The 18,310-nt window shown below is 33.9% G+C and overlaps 1 long non-coding RNA gene across 1 annotated transcript; it reads right to left on the bottom strand.

The window, feature by feature from the left end:
- Window positions 1–5,887: 5,887 nt before the first annotated feature.
- LOC147064432 (uncharacterized) lies at window positions 5,888–15,573 on the bottom strand. The gene is made up of 3 exons (XR_015071915.1): window positions 15,450–15,573; window positions 9,167–10,357; window positions 5,888–8,181 (listed from the first exon to the last, which is right to left on the bottom strand). It is a non-coding gene; the product is annotated as an uncharacterized LOC147064432 (long non-coding RNA).
- Between the last annotated feature and the right edge of the window lie 2,737 nt (window positions 15,574–18,310).

Here is an 18,310-nt window from a genome sequence, read left to right as displayed (position 1 = left end):
CATGCTGATACTACAATGAATGAGATTAGGGTGTTACCAAAATTGACAGAGCTCCATGTAGTACCAGATAAAATCCCAAAAATGAAGGTGAAATATGCCAGTCAGATTTTTAGTCATGGAGTGGGCGCGAACATGCTACTCTTTGCCAGTACGTATATTATACAATTTGTTTCTGAATATAGTATATTATAGGTATTTATTCTGATTTTTCAGCATAAAAACAAGTGCCCCATTATTTTATATACTTAGTGTGCATTGAATTTAAACCTTTTTTTTGCCAATTTAGTTAACAAACGATTAGTAACGATGTAAGTAAATGTCTGATAATATAAATACATAATAAATATGTTCTGAAGAGGTATAAAAATTGAAATAGTCCTGAGTATGTGCCTATATGATTTATTAGCATGATGAAATTTATTGTGATCATCTCTTTCATTTTCAGATGTCAACCTAATCCCGAGTGAAGCATGTGAGACTGCTCGAATATTGCTCTTCTTCGACAAGCTGTTTGATTCTTGCAATTGCAGCTCCACTCTTGTCGGAGGGAAAATATTCCGAGCACCTCTGACTGAAAACTCTTTCCATTGGGAATTTTGGTCAGAGGCCATCTCCACACTCGAGACTGCATGTTTTGTCGATGGAAATGGTAAGTGTAGCAAGCCACCTACCTTGGGGAACTGGGGGAGAACACTGAGGGGTTTCAAAGACATTTCTAGGGATATGAAAGGTCGTGGCGTCAAATCCTTGCTTCTTCGGCATTTCAATCAAGACCCCCTGGATAATTTCTTCGGATCTATTCGAAGCCAAGGGGTTCGGAATGTTATGCCGACATGCTCAGGATTTGAAGCCGCGTACAAGACGCTCCTTATAAATAATATGACTTCGTCCCACTCTGTAGGTTCTAATTGTGAGGAGGATGACTCAGGGAAATGTCTAGATTCACTGCGAATATTTTTGCGTGATGAAGACATTACCCCTGAGCAAGATATAAGTACAGATTTGGAAAACAATATATTATTTTCTGAAAGTACAGTATCTGACAATATGACTTCTATACAGGCTGGCGCAGCAAATTATGTTGCTGGCTATGTAGCTAAGAAGTTACAAAAGACCTTATTTAAAAAATGTTCCCTGTGCAATGCCTTTTCTTTCGGCAATCCTAATGCACCCGGCATGCAGGTCATTGATTCCCGCGAATATAACACTAAACATCACTCACTTGGTTATCCATCTGTTGATGTAATAACTGCATTCAACCGTATTAAAGAAATAACTTGCCGTTATTTAAGACATGATTGCCACACATTAGGTTTGCAAAAGAAAATTCATGATCAGGTAGATAAACATGTTATTTTTAATTTTATAAATTGTGATATCCATAAGACTGAATTTATTAGGAAATTTTGTACTTTATCCATTAAAACAGTTATCCATAGTTGGTGCAAAGATGTCTGTCAAATCCCGAGTGGTAAAAATAACAGTGATATTATCGATGATCCTGTTAAACTTGCCGCCAGAATTCGATACATCAAGTTTAAAAAGACTAGATAATAAGATACCTACCAAATAATAATTAATTCAGTTTTATGGGTATAGTTCAATTTTAATCTAGTTTTTATGTGTTATTATTTTTCCTTTGTAAGGGCTATTTTTGATGAGGCGAGGCCTATTATTCCTTATAATACCTACCATATGTTTCCAATCTATGGTAATTATAATTATTATTTTGTGCGTAAATATTTTAACATTATATGTTATCAATATTAATTTAAAAAAATTAGATAATGAGGTGCTTAAATCAATATTTCATTAGTCACAAAGTGACCCGTGTTGCAGACGTACTGACTGTATTTAATAATATAATATGATAAATATTATCTGGCTTTTTCATCAATTTAATAATTTCATATTATTGTGGTATTCTATTACTTTTTTTGTGCTGGAATAATTATTCATAATGCAATAATGTCTTCATTTTTTAATTTAATATTTAAAATCAAATGGGGCGTCTAGATAGATGAATTAAGACACTCGTGGAGTAATATTTTAATTATGTATTTTCCAAATAGTTCTGAAAAATGCAATAATTTGTACTTTAGCAATCTAGTTGAATCATAAATCAAAATATCTAGCTTGGGCATATACTAAGTAAATGAATACTTTTGCAATACTCTATGTCAGTTACATTGCGTCCAACTCCACGAATCAGCTTTATAGAGAGATAAATAATTGTGGTGTTTTTATCTGTAGAATCTACAAAAAAAAACATATTTTACGTATGCTTGATTCGCATGGGAAATGAACATTAAGCGGTGACGCTTTCAACTAGCGTGGTGTGTATTATCAGTAACTACACTATGCATTGCAAAATCACAACCAGTGTTACAAATTGCCTATAAATATGTCGATTTAAACAAATATCCAGCATTCTGTGAATGCACATATTTGGAGATATAGATTTAAATTCGAATAGCATCAAAACATACTTTTCGGTAAAATGGTCGCTGACGCGGTATTGCATGCCGAATAACGATATGATGTGGGTGTGTTTGTACATCTGTTTGACAAATGATTCTTTTACTTGAATCAAAGAAACTTAAAACACCTTATTCATGCCACGTGCTGTTTTTGAAACAATGATTTAAATAAGAGCATAAGACATATTTAAAAAAAAAAATGCATTTATATCTCAAATATGAAAAAACTTGTCATACAATGTTTTTGTAATCCAACCTTCAATTTGCTGTAATTAATTAATTAATACTGTGTTAATTAAGTACTTTGGGATCTATATTCATTTTATGGCTCAATTATTTATCTATAAATTGTGTAAACATTTATTTACTAAAATTGCACTGCAAAAAAACAATGTCTATCTAAAAAGATAACCAATTTACAGTAATTCACTTTGAATTGTACCTTTTCTTTATTTATGATAATGCAGGCTCAGGCGCTCTGAGGCCAAAGGTCTAAGGATCGTCCGCTTTGTCTATACTCTGCTACTGAGCAACGGACGAGTAAAAAAGTCGAGCTTTGACAGTTGAGATGGTTAAACAAATCGTAATTTCTTCCGATAATTGTAAAGAATTTTTATTTATATGTGGATTTGCATAAAGTAATATGGCATTGAAAACAACACAAGTTTTACGTTTCCTTTTAAGAATTTCAAACAATCAAATTTAAAAAAAATTGATAAATTTCATTTTCTAATAAATGTAACAATATGTAAGTTTTAAAACAATTACCTACAGGTTTGTTCAGTTCGAATGATCGAAAAATCGAATTTATGTAGTGATTGACAGACCAATCTTGTAATTAAATGATGATTTAATTTATAACTTCAATTTAGAACAATATACCTATTTTTCTATACCCATAAATGCAAAATTAAATTTGACTTTGGCATTTTAAATAATCAGTTTTTTTAGGTTATTAGGGTTTTAAATTAAATAAATAATAGTCTTTTCATGATAACATGCAATTAATAATACTTATGTACCAAATTAATTATTTAATTTCCAACAAGCTATATAATTTAATATCCGTATCTATAATCATTATTCAACTGTTGAAATTGGAATTCTGATGACTAAAATCCAAATTGAATTATGATTTTTAAAAGCTTTTGATCAGAGTACTATAATTAGTTTTTTGGAGTAATTGAAATATGTAAAATCCTTACGTAATTCACAATTTCATTGTATTTGATAAAATTTATATTGCTATGTAATATTATTTATTTATCATGCTATGTAATATTATTTTTTGTTGTACATTTGTATTTCTGGAAAAAAACAACAATTATATTAATTTTCTGGGTTTTTTTTTCTTTACCATTGCAACACCACATATTATAAAAAAAAACGACACAAGCTACACAAACTTGTTGAGGTAGGTCACTTTCAAATATGCTATGGTCACTTCATTCGCTATGATCACTAACATTCACTAAGGCCACTTTGAACCACTTTGGTATACCTGAGTGGCCGATCTATAAAAGTATATTAGTCTATGGCTGAAGCTTTGCCTGACAGAGAAACACTTCTAAACATATCGAATGACTGTCAAGAGAAAATTCCGCCTGCAAATATTGGTAATTTGTGTTATCATTGTAAATGACTAAGATTGGATTATAATTGAAGAATAATCCATGTATATTAGAGCTAATATTATAATGATTGGCACCAGTCTTAATGTGTGTACTTTTCACAGATCAAAATGAATGCTCGTATGTCTACTGTGACGATAGTCCCCTGAACAATGTCTATGGAGACATAAATACAATGGAATTCATTGATGCTGATGGTTGTACAATCATGCCTTATTATCCGGATGGTCCTTCAACGAGCCAAAGCATTATACTCTTACCTGAACCTGACACATCACTAAACGAAGGTATACTTTATAATAATTGTTTACACTTTGTTTATAATTTATAATATGATTTTTGAAGTGAAGTCAAGTCAGAACGATCTACAGATAGCTAATATAATTTATTAAAATCGATACATTTTTGTATTTATAATAATTTCGCTGGATTTCATAACGTTTGGTGTTGTATGGCAGTGAAGAACTAGGAACCGATTTGAATGGAAGGAGCTATGGGGAGGCGCCTTCATCCAGCAGTGGATTGACCCCGGCTGATTATGATGCATAATGTATTGTATCATTTGTTACAGATCCAAATGCAGTAACGTCAATGGTGAAAATGGATGGAAAGGACGGTTTGAAAAAACCTCAGAAGAAAAATGTTAGGAGGCTTAAGTTACACAGTATATATTAACCACAATATAATCGTGCCAGCTAACAGGCGTATGCATATAACAGCAAACTGCATTCAAGCTATTTACTGCAAATTTGCATGCATAAACCTAAATGTATCTGACGAATAGTGACGTCACGTCGCCGACGTAATACGCGTCATGCCATGGGTAATGTTACCTAATTTTAAATTTAAATTTCCCGAAAATTAATTTAAAATTTTGAAATTGTGAATCGGTGTAAAAATGTGCAAACGGTACCATATAAATTTAATAATTATAAATAAATAATTATCATGAACTTTAAATAATTTATTTGTTACAAAATCATATTTATTTTATACTTCATAATGCACGAAATGATCAAAGTATACCCAGTAAATATTTCCATAATATGGCAATACAGCTTCACGGATCATTGTCAATATTTACAAACACCTCCATTGACCCACGATCTCGATCATTTTTACAAGCTTAGCATCATTTTAATGTTCATTTTTTAGCATCATCATGAATCCTATTGTGGCACAACGACGACGGGCAGTTAACTTCACGCAAGATGAAAAGGAACTATTAGTTAGCTGTGCCGATAGGGAAACATTGATAATAAATTCGCGGATAACAAATGCGTTCAGCAACGCGCGAAAATGTGCCGCCTGGGCTAGGATAACAGTCGAATTCAATAGGCGAATCCAAGGAATAACAAATGTCCATATCTCTGATGCATCTTTTTTGCAGTCGCAAGTGTCTCCTTTCTGTTTCACACACATTTTCGCAATAATTTATAAAACCTACGAAGGTTTCAAGCCTCCTACTAAACGCTTGTTGTGATGAAGTCATTGTGTATTAAAGTGACACTGACAGCTCGCGCAGATTGCCGCCATTTTAAGTTTGGTGCGCATCTCGTGACGTATGCATTTTTTATAGTTTCCTTAATCGGCCGATAAACGGCTTACTACGTTGAACGCGGTTCAAATGTATATGAATACGGCAGTAAAGGAGTTAAAGCTGTGGCATGTCAAAACGTGAAACTTTAATAAATGCTGCAGTAATTTCAGCGAACAGGAACATCAAGAAATATTTGACCAGTATTGGAACCTAGGTAAAGCGCAATGTTTCTTTTTGATTATGTGTATAACACGAAATGAAGTCAAAGGCAGGTATGTGACAACTAGCCTTAACGCTAAAGAACGTAAATCGACATTCACTTATTCTTTGCATAAAATTGATAACATACGGTATCAAGTATGTCAACAATTTGTTTTAAAAACATTAAATATAAGCCAAAAATTGTTACAATATACTTATGCAAATAAGACGGGTATTGATACTCCTCAGGAAGACAAACGAGGCCTGAAGGTCCCAGGCAACAAAACTCCTGCCGGTTTGTCATCTTAAAATGCTGCCTGCTGTGCCATCTCATTATAATCACATCAATACACAAAAAAATACCTGACGTCTGAATGTAAAACTCTGTCGAACATATATCGTATATACAAAGCCCATGAAGAATATGTGAGCTCACCAAACATGCTTTTGATCGAGACCAAGCTCGAGGCAAATATTATTAATCTAAAATCATTATTGTAGCATCCTGAAAATTTAAAAAATATTTTAATACAGTTAGTAGTTGTACTAAGTAAAAAAAACTAATTTAATATTTTTTGCATATGAGACAACCCAAATTCCTATATGAAAAAAAAATCTAAAACAGTTCAATTGAAAATCAATTTGCAACTTCAAACGCTGATATCTCAAAACTACACTTTTGGATTTAATACACTCAAGTACTCATGGTGCGATATACAGGCTGTCAGGGAAGTTATAGAATGATACCACGAATATAGAACTACCCACTCTTATCTGGGTTTCATTGATTATGAAAAGGTTTTTGATTCAATCAAAAAATCCTCAATTTTAGATGTCTTGTACAACCAAGGAATCTCTAGGTGCTATATAAACATCCTGTTTCTCCTAGAAGAAGAAGAATTACATATGAGACTTGTAAGCGACGATGAGGAAAATACTGACAATGTTCAATTGCCCAATGAAATATTATGGTCGAATGTCACCGAGGATAACAATTATTTTTGTCACATCATAAACTTTTCAGTTGATTGTCAATATGTTACAGGATCACAAATACCATCAACATGTACTTAACCTCTTAGCTTTTTTGAATTGTTTTTTATACACCGATAAGAAAACTTGTTATAGAAACCAATGCATATGCCATAAAAATTATATCGGAAAAAACATTAGATAAATTTTCCATTTAGTAAAATTGGAAAAGTGTGAATGAAATTGAAATGCGAGCGTTTCTCGGAGTAATAATAAATATGGGTATTGTCCATTTACCAATTTTGGAGTCCTATCATTCTCGAGCATTTTCTAAGAAAATTAAACATTTTCTCGTAAACGTTTTTTAAAAATCTTTAGGGTGCTACATTTGGAAACGATTTCACCAGACGGCCGAATGCCGAGGACAAGGACAGAAAGACTCAGTAACTTTCTTGACTATCTCAATATCAAATTTATGGAGCATTATATACCTCAAAAAAAATTGTCTGAGTCTACAATATGTATCTTTCAAGGGGAATAAACTTCCTCATTTACTATCCGAAAAAACAAACAAAATGGGGTCTTCCGAGTTTGTTTTAGTGGATTCTCGTAGAAGTTACATGTACTCATTTGTACCATATTAGGGTAAAATCACCACGGATGGGCTGATAAGACCAGGCCTCTCTTTTACAAGGAATAAATGTTTCCTGACTGGTACAATAGCGACCAATCGAAAAGGATTACCGGAACAAATTAAGAAACCAAAAATTAGCTATTGAACAAAAAATTGCATCGAGAAACACTAGATGTAACGCCATACGTCAGATAGAAATATTGCCAGCTATAGATCCACCAGTATAAGTTGTCCTCTGAGTGAGGGCGCCACATGCTAACATTTGACATAATCATTCAACACTTATATATATTGCGATGAGCATAGTTATAAATTCGAACACCGGACGATTTATGATGATAGATCTATAGATGCTTATTAAAAAATGTTAGATCCGGCTAGCAAGACGCTAAGTCGGCAACACCGTAGGTGAGGCCTTCATCCAGTAGTGGTTTGATACCGGCTGATGATAATATAAATAGTAAAAATAAATTATAAATAGCCTGACAACTATAGAAGATACTAGATTTTTTATGTCAATGTTGCTCGCCAACCTTGTAGCATTTTCCGATGTCATGCCTGCATCCCGTAACTCCACAGTATACACACTGTAGTGGTTGTGGAAAGAAGCCGTCATCTGGTTGACTTGAAGAGAGACGTTCTTGATGCATCTATAGTATGTGACAGCCAGGTCCGGTTTGAGTGATGAGGGGCTGCATGGTTGGGGCCCATATCTTCTTTTTACTATAAAAATATATAATCAAATAAATCCAATGTTGTACATAGATATAACAATAACTCACTCCTAAATAAATTTGCTCATGGTAAATATCTAATCAGTAAGTACACTCAAGAGAAACTTTTGAAGGCACTATGATGACGCAATTGTGTTGCCATTAATACAGTAAAGCCTCGTTAATAATAACATGGATAATTCGAAATTCGCGCCTAAATCTAAATTTTCACAAATAAAGTCCCTTGAACATTATTTTCATATAAAACCATACCTTTAATTCGAATTTCGTAATACGAAATGATTTCAGAGCCTGTACTAGTACTTTCATCGTATATAACGGCTATTTTGAAGCTGACTTGAGGCACGCAATGCACAGACGACAAACGCACTGTGATGAATTCGTGAAACGAGCAGAAAAAAGCCCGTATGTGGACAGGGCTCATGATACCATTGTTGTTTAATCTCAAGTCACGTGTACGCACAAATTACATCAGTCTTATTTGCCTGGCACTGATGTTGGTCATACATTGCCCAGCAACCGGGCAATAGTTACACAGTCATTTCAGCAATGTGCAATTTTTGATGCTCGTTTACAGTAGGTATAGACCTTCCTCACTTATCTTAAAATTCTATAAATTAATATAATGGTAATTTTTAGAAACGCACGCCATCCACCCAATTATTAAATTTAAAAATTAGCTATCTTTGAAAGTTGTTACTTCCACAACATGCAAATAAATCATTAAGACCCTTGAGAGTAGAGACCGACAAGTTTAATGTGAGGCTCAGCAGCGTCGCTTGTGTTGTTTTCAAAGTATTGTGAGTATTTCCAGGACTGGAAGATATTATTTCCCACTTCCTTAAATAGGTACATATTTTCGCAAATTTTTAACCTGTATTTCATATCATTTGAAATGTAAAATAACACCATTTTTTTTATATCCACTGCACATGAATTTAAAAAATAATAAAACAGTTTTAAAAAATACTTACTGAAGCAATATATTAGAATTGGGTTGAATTGGATCAGTTTCATCTTCACATAATTCTTCAATACCAGAAATAATTGAATTATTTTTCATTGATAAATCACCTAAATCGTCATCACCATCACTGCCTTCCATTGTTGCATGATATAATTAAACTGCCCATCGCTGTATCAATTTTAATGTCATTTTCATAATATTTTTCCTATAGGCGCACTATGTGATCGCACTCTTTTTTCCAATCAGATGGTTCTATACTATTAAATACTTTTGTAGATCTGACAATATTTTCCCGTTTATCATCAATATTAAAATTGGCCACCTTCCGTTTGACCATCGACCAAATAATCTCAATGGGAATGGGATTACAATGATACGGAGGAATCCAATCTACAGAGTGGTTCTTTTCTTCAAATAATCGCAAATTGTTTATGTTTTTTATTGACTAAATCAATAAGCTTTCATCATTTGAAGATCAAAATTAGTTTTGTTAAGAGCAAGCCAATTTTGTATGTCTTTCTTGTTGTTTGCCTGTTTATTGTGATATGGGGCATTGTCCATTACCACAATTGAATTACATGGCAAATTTGGTTTTAATTGGGTCTCTCTACCAAACGTGCAAAATTCATATCGTCATGGTAATCTCTTGAATTTTGATTTAAAAATTAATAGACCATTATAAATCAAACCGTTTTCACCACCTGAATGAATTATTATGAATCGTTGTCCTACAGAATCATGCATCATGACACCTTTCACTTCCTGACTTTGCCAACACTTTTCAGTGACATATAATGAGTGAATATATGTCTCGTCAATATAATCTAAAGTCTATTATCTCGCATAAGATGTAGATATTTATTGCGCCATACAACTATATCATATCTTTCCATCAAAAAAAGCGTTTGGAAATAGATTTTTTAAATTCAAATCAGAGTTGGTGCATTGTTTTCCTTAAATGTTTTCTGCTTCCTTTATAATCAATATCTTCTTTTAGTAGTCGTTTGAGATTATTTAATGTAGGTGCTTCTTTCCTAACAGTATAAAATGACATAATTTTTTCCCTTATGGCACACAAATCGAAATCATCTAAAATTATATTTGGTTGTCTGTTCTGCTTTTTCCCCGGAGTTCGTAGACCGGGCTCTGCATTTGCGTTCAATTGTGTTGTTATCCTCTGCAGCCGCTCTCGATACTCCTAAAAATTAAATTTTACAAAATCAAAAAATAGAAATACAGTCAAACTTGGTTATTACGAGGAAGATGGGACCGACTGAATTCGCTCAATTATAAGCGTTACTCCTTATATCAGAGAATAGGTATTTTTTAATGAGCGGTCACATAACACAAAAAGTTGCAATTCAAACAAAAATACACAATTAGAATTTTTCCCCGAAACAAGCATGGCATTCATAAACTACAAAAGAAGTTGTTTATTGTAATGAGCGCTGGTAGGTACCTACTGACTTCAGCTTGGATTTTTTACATGAAATTTCAACCATATGCATGGATACTTTTTCAATATTGTCGGCGAAAACACCAATTAGGTACTTAACTAGTGTCATAAACGTAGTCTGATCTCGGATTGATATCTAATTACATCTGAGATCTCGCTATGTCCGTGATCGTAATAACCGAGGTCGACTGTATCAATAATACAAATTTTTTCCCAATAACTTAGAATATATTTTATATGGCAACATTAAAATGTCATGTGTACAATTTTGTACCTATCATCACGGCAACTCTTACGTTAACATTGTATGACCATTTTACGCGCTAATTAGGTACAATAAGTAAGTAAATACTAATTTTCCATTTTTGTAGGTGATAAAAATAATAATGTTTTTAATTCCTCATCCTAAAATTTTGTTAAATAATAAATTAAGCATGTTGGAATTTATTCAGTAGTATATTAAGTACAGTGCTCTCTCAGTAATCCGTCACCCAAAAACCAGACAAATTAGTGTAAGCGGCGGATTATAGTGTGTACCTAATAAAAAATATGATAAAAAATTAAAACACGTATTTCGTAAAAATAGTTTTTTTGAGAAATTTGTACTTATAGCAAATTACGGTTTTATTTATAATCAAAATCAAGTATTTACTAAATTATCTCCTATATATTATTATCCTAAGAGATTTTGGAAAACGCACTAACAGCTCATTTAAGCGACATTTTATTGTTATTTTTACATCTTCACTTCAAAATGTGCGCTACCGATTGAATTGAACACATTTCAGAAATTTTCCATGATTTTACATGTACGTGACGTTTATATCCGATATTTTCTTACACACCGTATACGATCGCCATATTTACTGTTTACGCCTCACAGAATGACGTCTTCGTCGCTTAAGACCTTCTAATCCTTTATTTGACAAACGAATTCGATTATTTTTATTCAAATATCGTAATGTAGGCATTGGCGCACTTTTTTCCGGTGAAAAAACCACAATCTTGGTACAATTCACTACGTAAATAAAAATCTGACAGGCACGTCCGCCACTGGTGTTCCAAATTTGATTCTTTTTAAATACTTTTTTATGGCTGGCACGTTTACACGTTTGCAACAATGTAGTACTAATATACTTTTGAGTACAATATTTATATTAAAATGCATTTTGACAGACTATTCCTAATCGGATCGACTGGTACACATACTTTATTTAATTTAATCATGTTCCCGAGAGATTTTAAATGCGAATTAATTCATAACATCGCCTCAAAAATTAAATAGCTACCCATAACCTCAAAATAAATGTAACGTCATCATTTAATGCAGGGGAGGGCAAACTGCGGCCCGCCGGGTATTTTTTTGCGGCCCGCCATCATTAATATTGTACTTCTGATTACGAATAACTTTTTTATAATTTTTAAAAAAATATTGAAATAGATAAAAATTTGAAGAATTTATTGTTTCGTAAATGTATTATCTCAATACGTCTTCCTTGCGTCTCGTCTTACACTATGTAACCACTATTTTCTACGTTGAACATCGATTTCAATAGATATTGATGGTGTACCGACAGAGCTACAACTTGAGATTATTGATCTGCAGTGTGACACTGATTTAAGAGAATTGCATCGTCGTGAAGAAATCTCCAAATTTTATAATGCCATTAATTCAAACAAATTCGACCAACTTAAAGATTATGCAAGAAAAATGTTCGTTGTTTTTGGATCAACCTATATATGTGAACAAACATTTTCGATCATGAACCTCAATAAAAATTATTTACGATCAAATATCTCCGATGCCTATTTACAAGCAGTTTTGAGAATATCAACTACAAAATTAACACCTGAATTTAAAAAAAATGTACAACAATTTCATTCTTCTCATTAAATTTTTTGTAATGTTTATTTTTCGTGATAATAAATAGTGTATATCTAAAAATGGTATTTTACTTGCGGCCCGCCGCTCATTTTGAATTCTTGAATTTGGCCCTCCATCCAAAAAGTTTGCCCTCCCCTGATTTAATGTATACACACAATATAGTGTTCTTTTTTTGTTTTTTAGAGTATGGCTATAAATAATATTTTTTTGAACCAATGAAAATTATTTTAAGCCTGGATATAAATATAATTTAAAATTAAAATTCATTTTTGACAAACATCGGATCGACTGATACACATACTTTATTTGATTTAATCATGTTCCCGAGAGATATTAAATGCGAATTAATTCATAACATCGTCTCAAAAATTAAATAGGTACCCATAACCTCAAAATAAATGTAACGTCATCATAAAAATGTATATACACACATAGTGTTCTTTTTTTAAGTATGGCTATAAATACTATTTTTTTGAACCAATATACATATTCATATCGTCATCATCATCATCAACCAGGATCAATCCACTGCTGGATGAAGGGTTCCGCAACCTGATTCTACTATTATCGGTTTAACAAATTTGTGATATTATACCTATGTCTACCGTCTTTATCATCATCGACCTGAACCAATCCACTGCTGGGTAAAGGCCTCCCTAGCCAAATTCTACTCCTTTCTGTCATTTGAATTGCTATGGTGAAATCCACTGGTGGATGAAGGCCTCTCTAAGTTATTTGTATTTTTGTCTGTCATATGAATTGCTATATTTATCAAAATTGCTGATATTATATTTACCCATTCATAATATCGTCATTATCATCATCTGGATTATTCCACTGCTGGATGAAGGCCTCTAAGCTGATTCCATACCTTTGGGTCTTATAAATTCCTATTCTAATCAGAATTGATTTATTCCTCTCAGATGTATACATTGCTTCATTATTTATCAACATTTCTTTCGATATGAATGTCCAGCACCAACATTGAAACAAAATAATGTTAAAATTTATTTTTTACATTGCTTATGTACTTCTTCTATTCTAAATGGGCCCCGCGGGAGATTAATATTCACGTTATATTGGATCGCTATTTTCATGATAATCACATATTGCTTTGTATTCGAGCGGTTCAGATGTATAATTTATCATATTTAAATGCACGTGATTTAACGAAACATTCATATTACCTATACACATATTATATCAAAATGTCAGTGGTAGCAATCGGTGATTGCCAGCTGTTTTGCTAGATCTAGCAGCCTAAGGTGGTATCAGGCAACATTCTGAAGGCCAGACTCCAGACTAAACAACGCGGATGACCTCAAATTTGTATTGGCAGTGACAAGGGAAAACTACGGCGTCGTCTATGCATTCTTCACAATAATTGTATTCAAATCCAACACCATGTCATTAGGATGCCAAGCTGTCTGCAAGACCTAGCGAGACAGACTGGCGAGAGCCAGCTGGCTCAGCTAGTACATATTAATAAACTTAGTTTTTAGTAAAGTTTTATAGTAATTGTCGGATAATCGAGCGGCGGATTAATGAGAGTGTACTGTACTTACTAAATAAAATACCATCTTTGCTTCTAAGCAAAGCATCGTAATGGTCCCACCCCTTCAGAGTGATAATTAAGGTAGATTAATTATTATTATAAAATTAAGTATTAAAGATAGAAGGTTAACCTTATCACTGCCAGCCAATTTTTACTAGGTGGACACTTGTCTTGTAGGCCAGCTATTTTCAGAATAAAATAAATCCTTTAAAAATATGAAATAGGAATGGAATGATAAATATTTGTGAAAACTCGTGAATATTTTCACACTAAAATGATAAATATTGTTTAGAAAATATACACAGTGTTTATTCAGAAGTTATGATGTTTACAAGAACCCGCAAATATATTCATCCGTGGCCTGACGCGACATACTACATGCTTTGGCGAGTTGATTCATCCGTGGCACGGATCAGGTTATTAAAAGACCTTTTATGAGTAACAGTTTTTAATCATTTTTTCAATCAAATGGGATCTTCCTCCACTGAATACAGAACACGTATTATTTGTACTGCAATAATCTAGATGTAAGAAAAATAAAACTTTCCTGTCAATTGAACCGTGCCAAATTAAGCATTCTATTGAAAACACCGACTATCAAAATTACCTACTAGGTACATAAAATATTCAAGAGTGCGAAGTCGATGGGTTTCATGTTCATGATGATTGGATGCCAGGCGACCTGCAAGGGTTAGGCCGCCCGCCCTTATTAACGGTTCTTTACAAATTAATAAAATGGTAATTTTTGGAAGCCCACCATCCACTTAATTATCACCAACGAATAAAAAAGAAAGGAAGGAACATACCGATTCATTGCAGTATAAAAACGGGCAACCAAATCCGCCATTTTGGAGCGACGATTTTGCGAAAACAAGTATCACGTGGTCTGTACGTGGCGTATAAACTTGGTATGTTTGTAATTTTGCGTATTTTATGTTGTGGATGGTGTGGATCACGCAATGTCGGCCATATTTACCGGTCTTTCTGATTGCCGTGATTTGTACATATTAATATGCTCATAGTTTTTTTTATTCGTAGATTACCCACAAAATTTATTAGAACTCCGACCGCTCTCTGTCTGTGCAAGCCCTTTGTTAGTTTCGAAATGTTACTACCTATTTCGAGATGCAAGTAATCATAAAGCCCTTGAGACTCTTGAGAGCAAAGAGATTGAACAGAACAATTAAGTAGTATGCATTGATCATTTCTTAATATTAAAATTCATTTTCTCAAATATGTAATAAGGTTATTCATATTATAAAAATAGCATTACCGCCATAACCTATGAGTATAACGGTCATAATGGTCCAGTAAAATGTTATATTATTCTTACGCTAACCAAACATTTCGTTATCATATAATATAAATGTAATGTACAATACCAAAATACATACCAATAGTATATTATTATAACACTAAAATTGACTGAAATGCCAGTTAAATTTACATTATCTGCGAACTTACACAACGCCACATGTAACAACGGACAACATAACACATTTTGTATTTTGCTAGTTCGCATATGACTTCACACTGGACGCTGACTGGCGCAGTGTTGCCAACTAAAATTTTTTGATTTTTTTTTCAAAATCTCAGGGCCATATGTATGAGATTGCCAAATTCTTTATAAGCTATTTGACACATATTCGACGATTGTGTTTGGTGAAAGCGTGCATATTGATATTATAATCTCACAACTGTCTAAAATCATGTAAAAAATTACCTCAAACTAAACCATAGACAATATACGTACAAATTGTATGGGTAAAAAGTAAACCGAAAACGATTTTGAGATTTGACGTTTTGTAATTTTGTTCAGTGTTCCATCGAAAATCAAACCATTCTTGGCCCATCATGGTATGGACCATGTATGGACTATGGAATGCAGTGCTGCCATCTTTTCAAAGTGGAATTATAGTACAGAGCCTCCAAAATTATAGTACTTATTAGGGTAAAAGTATAGTACGCGTTGTCATCTGTTGAAAATGTATGGGTTTTTTGTTTCTCAGAAAAAAAATAACAGTGAATTTGAGAAACTCCGAAACCCCTTTTTATTTAGGTAAGTACATATTTCGACCAAAAATGCTTACTGAAGAATTCAAGAAATTTCATTTTAAACCAAAGTCAAGGGATTTTTTACGTTTTTGGGGCAATTTTTTTTCCAAGTTCTTCAAATCTTCTTATATTGCAAAATTATAGTACTTTGCACCAATTTATCGAAAGGAAATATCGAAATTTTAGTACTTTTTACATGTTTTTTCCGATATTCAAAATTGTAGTATTTTGGGCGTACTATGCCTGTTTTATATCGTACATAGTTCGCGGACAAAAATTATAGTACAAATACTATAATTATATTACGGTTGGCAACACTGATGGAATGAAACGTCAAACCGCTTCTGACGAACCACCCGCATGCTTCAAACGGGCACACGGTAGCCCAAATCTAACTGAGAAACTTCAAAAAGTACAAAACGTAGTCTTAAGAACAATCACAGGTGCTCCGGCCTTCGTCCGAGGCACAACCCTGCACAGAGACCTCGAAGTAGACACGCTAGAAGAGCACATTAAAAAACTAGCTACGAAATTCTTTGCATCGATGGACAACCATTCAAATCCAACGATTAGAAATCTAAAAGACTACGACGAAAATACCATCATGGTACACGACAGACCCAGGACTATACTCAGGAGATTTCAGGACAAAACCACAGAAGAAGCAGACACGGACGAGAAAAAGAAAACAAAACTAATTGCTCTTTCTGATTACAGATCCAAAGCTGCCTCTCTGTTTTCAGTCCCAAGCTGCCAAGACCCGCCTAACTCAGACCACAAACCGCCCTCAAAACCAGAGACGTGCGATCGAGGGCCTCTACAGCGTACAACGATTAGAAGACTAGAGGGGAGCAAACAGAGATCCAAGAAGGATGGCAACACTCGGACCATAACCATAACTGTTACTTCCCTTTCAGATCATATTCACAGCGGCAGGGTTTTTGGCCGAGGGTGTCTAGGAGTTTTTAACCCCACCGCGGCTCAAATTTTGATGAGCAAACAACGGGCGTAAAGTCCCGAATGGGGTCAAAGTAAGATATCGAGGTATTTATTTTCTTTCTTCGACTTCACTTGGAGCTGGTGTGGTGGTCGCCTTTGGAACTAGCTGACTGATGGACTGGCATGGAATGGGCCCGACTGAAAACTGGACTGGCTTGACCCAAAAGGCGAACTTCGCCTCGTGCCCTGACCCACGATGTCCGGGACAACGCCCTGAAGTCAAACTCAAAACTCCTCCTCCCCTGAAGTCGTCGGATCTGATGTCAGGGTGCCGGAGGGTTTGTGGCAGCGGGTGATCGGCGTGTGGGTGGACGGTACAGATGATGATTGCGGTGGCCCGGACGGTGGCTCGAGTTCGAATGACGGAGGGAAATATTAAGAATTTCTCTTTTTACCCAAAATCCTTTTTTACAACAACACCATTTGCATTGAAGAGGACAAAAAAAACCTCACACGGATCTACTCAAGATCCGGACTAAAATCGCACACGTAAATTCAGCGAAACCTATACCAGAGATTAAGTCCCAGAGATGAAGGGGATCAACGCGTAAATGAGGGAGCCCCATAACCTAGGAATATCCAAAGTCAAGACGATCCATAGACTAATAACGATCTGTAGAAGTGATAACGGCCCAGACAGGATCTAATCTAAATATTAGTCATTTTTATTATACCTACCTATTCCGTATCTATCTGTCATTTTCTCGACATATTGCGTTACCTATGAACATTATAATATTTTTAGGATTAAGAAAAATTTAGATGATACCATAAGCATTATTCGGCAGGTACCTATAAATCATGAGATTGTCATAATAATATTGTAGACATTTACACCATAGGAGTTCACTTGAATTAAGTATGTACCTATTATTATTTATAAGTAATCATACGCGAACAAGAAACCGTGCAAAGAGTTCGATTTAACATGATTACCTAGGTACTGTCACACCCATGATTATTGGGCCTCTCCCGATAGATAAAATTAACTATTAGGTAGGTATAACCATGTCACCCTCCTAGTCAACAAAGGGCGTACGTACGTCTAAAATTCCTTGATTAACTGTCAAAATAATCAACATGTACTTAGAACGTAAGAATTGTATCTAATTATAATAACAGTATGTCAGAAAAGAATATAATTTGCCGAATAAAAGAGACGAAAGCCAAAGGAATTTAATAATGGGTATGTAAAAAAAAA

This window comes from Rhyacophila brunnea, unplaced genomic scaffold (assembly GCF_057557595.1).
Source record: "Rhyacophila brunnea isolate RB1 unplaced genomic scaffold, BYU_Rbru_1.0 scaffold_7, whole genome shotgun sequence".
NCBI classification, from domain to species: Eukaryota; Metazoa; Arthropoda; class Insecta; order Trichoptera; family Rhyacophilidae; genus Rhyacophila; species Rhyacophila brunnea.
This window is presented reverse-complemented; position numbering and strand designations above follow the sequence as displayed.